This window comes from Cyprinodon variegatus, unplaced genomic scaffold (genome assembly GCF_000732505.1).
Source record: "Cyprinodon variegatus isolate N-32 unplaced genomic scaffold, C_variegatus-1.0 Scaffold358, whole genome shotgun sequence".
Classification (NCBI taxonomy): Eukaryota; Metazoa; Chordata; class Actinopteri; order Cyprinodontiformes; family Cyprinodontidae; genus Cyprinodon; species Cyprinodon variegatus.
Window position 1 is genome coordinate 499499 of NW_015150811.1, and position 4419 is coordinate 503917.

A 4419-nucleotide genomic window follows, 5' to 3' on the forward strand; every position below is an offset into this window, starting at 1 on the left:
AAAAAGAGGACAAATTATTTGCGGGAAAAATTATTGTAATGGTGGTGGAATTGGATTCAAGAATAAACTGGAACATTGCAGCCTCATGTTAAAAATCTGATGTTTTTATTTTTTGTCTAAAAAAACATGTGAAAAGGGGTAAACTGAGTAGAAATAAACTAGCTGCAGCACATATACATTGCCATGGACAGAACAAAAAAACTTGAGTGTAGGTGAGCAAACCAATAAACTCTCCAACAAAGTAAAAACGGATAACAGGAGTGAGAAGCAGCTGTGAGTGGGAGGAGGAATGTTGATCCCATGTGGACGGAAATGACTGGGACAACTGAGAGAAGGTGACTAATAAACAAAGACAGAACACAAAGTTATAAGTTAAAGAAACAATATTTTTACACAAAGAGCAGAACACAAAAAAAACTATACTATGATCCAAACACTATAGTGAGGAATTACAATAAACATTAAAAATCTATCTTTGCTGAGTTATAAAGAACATTTCTCATGTTCACCTTTAAAATGTTCCTACAGCAGCTATGTTAGCATTTTATGGAGAATAGAAGGTAAAGGTTGTGACATCTTTTGTATTATTACTATATGGATGAGGTCTTGAACAGGGGGTCCGCGACCCCTAGGGGGTCCGCAGAGGTACTGCATAGGGGTTGCAAAAGTTTTGGTTGATTTTTAAATTTTTTTTTTATATACTCCCCCCTGCAATTTTTTCCACTAATTGAAATGACTTTAAAGACACATTAACGTGAATTCCAGAGGTCTTCAACAGGGGGTCCGCAACCCCTGGGGGGTCCATGGAGGTACTGCATGGGGGTCGCGAAAGGTTTCGTTGATTAGACTTTTTTTTTCCCCCTGCAATTTATTCACTAATTGAAATGTGTTTAAATACACATTATCATGAATTCAACACACCATAGTAAACAGATAAATGGAGGCAGAAGATGTCTTTCAGTCATCCACGCACACATTCAGCGACACAGAGGAGCTCTTTCAAGCTGGGCACCGTTTCATTCACAACACCTGTCCCATCAACCAGGAATCAGAATCAGAAATACATTTTTATAATCTCACAGCAAAGTTACTTTCGTTACATGACTCCATCTGTAATAGAGNGCTTTTTCTCTTTATTCATGACCAATCTTTGCTGTTTTAACACTAACCTGTACTTTCTTGGTTGTTTTGTGTAAATACTAGAAGGTAAATCTAAAGAAGTAATGTTGTCTTAAGTTAATACTGAGCTAATGTATCTGTGTGGTAATCTCAAAGTAAAAGAGATAGTAGTAAGTAGGGCTGGGCGATATGAGAAATAAATAATTTTTCAATATTTTAAATTTCAATGGTAACATTCAATATTTATTTATGTTTAAATTTCTCTTTTCATAAAGTAATTATAAAAAAGACTCCTCTTAATTAAAGCTTTGTCCCAGATGTCACATAGGCACATTTTCTAACAAACACCTGCAGGTAAACAGTTAGATTGGTGTTTGAGCGAGACAACTGACTTGTCAAAGATTCTTGGATAGATGTCAAAATGTCTTCAGAAAAATTTCGAAATTTGCTTTCAACAAATAACACATCCTTTGTGATTGCCATGACCTGGATGATTGAGAATTACACAAGCATAAGAAATGACAGAAAAGTAACATCCTGGCATAAATAAATGTATAAGTGTAACACAACATAGAACATCTTCGTATAAACAATATAGTTTCATCTCATATCTCTTTTGAAGAAATCTCAATATGTTTAAAATCTCAGTATATTTCCCAGCCCTATTAAAAAACTAAAAAAGCTATAGGCTAATTTATGTTGCATATCCTTTTTGTTAGGTGGTAGTGTGCTATTATATAATCTAAATATACTCTTTATATAGGTTTATTGTAAGGTAAGAGTTCTTTGCTGTTTTGGTGTCTTATAATGTTTCCATTATATTTACCCACTGTACTGATGTTGTTATCCCTGTATTGTTATTACAGACCACTGCAAATAAATCAGCATAACCTTCTGACTGCTGCATTCGTGTTCTTTTATCAGCACACAAAACCTTTGACTTGCAGGTTTAAACCACTTAATCTGAGACAACAGATTCTATTTTAATAACCTTAAAACATCAGTCCAGTTCTGATTAGATTATATTTTGTTTGGCTGCAGTTATAACTCAGCTAATAATGTACTGGACAGTTTGGAAATTATGTGGATTTGACTGTGGAAAAAGCAGGTGTGTAAATATGCCACTTATCAGTGGTGATGAATCAATATACATCTACAAGATTTTAATGTATTTGTTTAATCTAATGGTATAAGGCTTAAGAAGTTAAACATAATTTAATTACATTTAATGTAAGCTATTTTTATGTTTAAAGGGTTGTATTTATTAGAATGTGGCCTTACAGTTCCCGTGAGATCACATTTGTTATTAATTGGTGTTTTGAAAAGAATTTTTTTTATTCTTTTAAACTGCTTTATACTTTATTTTTTATAAAAGTTAAAGGGGTCCTTTTATTTTGTTCTTACAGATGAAAGAAATACTTTTGTATTACTGCAGATGTAAATCTTTGATTATTCCACAATGGGGAAATTCACTCTGCATTTAACCCATCCCCTTAGGGGGCAGTGGGCTGCCATTGTTGGTGCCCGGGGAGCAGCGTCAGGTTAAAGGTCTTGCTCAGGGACCCAGATTGGCAGTCTGTAGGTCTTGAACCCAGAACCTCCAGAACCCAAGCGAAACGTTCTACTCACTAGGACCATTAGGCCACCAATCCTCAGTAAATATTGTAATGACAAAGCAGTCAGACTGAAATAGCATTGATACAGCATGTATTCTAATTTTACTATAAAAAAATAAATAAATCCTTACAGTAATGTGTTCTAGAGGGAAAAAAAATCAGGGTTTGATTTCAAGCAATCACCAAAAGAATTGTTGTTAAAATCAAATAAAGGATTACCAAAAATGTGGTGCCTCATTTTCTGAAGCACCATATTATATATGGTGGAATTCATGATGTCTTTAATGGCAGTAAGCTGGACAGATCAGGGGAGATGAGCGTCCCTCATTCTTTGAAACATCTACCTCCATGCTTCACAGGTTTTCTAAATAGGTTGAACAAACACAAAGTCTGTTTTTGGATTAAAACATTATTTCCCCATTGGAGTGGTGATCACTAACCTGACAACAGCCAGATGCATGTCTCACTCCGCCCAGCTCTGGGTGGAGCGAGACATGCATCTGGCTGTTGTCAGGTTAGGTGATCACAGCTGCTAGAAGGACTTTTTTATGATTTTTTTTTTTTTATCCAACTTAAGAGGACAAATTAGATGGGAAACAAATTATTGTAATAGTGGTGGAATTGGACTCAAGAATAAACTGGAACATTGCGGCCTCACGTTAAAAATCAGATGTTTTTATTTTTTGTTAAAAAAACATGTGAAAAGGGGTAAACTGAGTAAAAATAAACTAGCTTCAGCACATATACATTGCCATGGACAAAACTAAAAAACTTGAGTGTAGGTGAGCAAACCAATAAACTCTCCAACAAAGTAAAACTGATAACAGGAGTGAGAAGCAGCTGTGACATGAGGAATGTTGATCCCATGAGGACGGAAATGACTGGGACAACTGAGAGAAGGCGACTAATAAACAAAGACAGAACACAAAGTTATAAGTTAAAGAAACAATATTTTTACACGAAGAGCAGAACACAAAAAAAGAACTATACTATGATCCAAACACTATAGTGAGGAATTAGTTGTATGAAACCCCCTCAGTGACAACAATAAACATTAAAAATCTAACTTTGCTAAGTTATAAAGAACATTTCTCATGTTCACCTTTAAAATGTTCCTACAGCAGCTATGTTAGCATTTTATGGAGAATAGAAGGTAAAGGTTATGGCAACTTTTGTATTATTACTATATGGCTGAGGTCTTCTACAAAGGTTGGCAACCCCTAGGGGGTCCGCAGAGGTACTGCATAGGGGTTGCAAAAGTTTTGGTTGATTTTTTTTTTAATATATATATATTGCCCCCTGCAATTTTTTCCACTAATTGAAATTACTTTAAAGACACATTAACGTGAATTCCAGAGGTCTTCAACAGGGGGTCCGCAACCCCTAGGGGGTCCATGGAGGTACTGCATGGGGGTCGCGAAAGTTTTCGTTGATTAGACTTTTTTTTTTCCCCCTGCAATTTTTTCACTAATTGAAATGTGTTTAAATACACATTATCATGAATTCAACACACTGTAGTAAACAGATAAATGGAGGTAGAAGATGTCTTTCAGTCATCAATGCACACATTCAGCGACACACAGGAGCTCTTTCAAGCTGGGCACCGTTTCATTCACAACACCTGTCCCATCAACCAGGAATCAGAATCAGAAATACATTTTTATAATCTCACAGCAAAGTTACT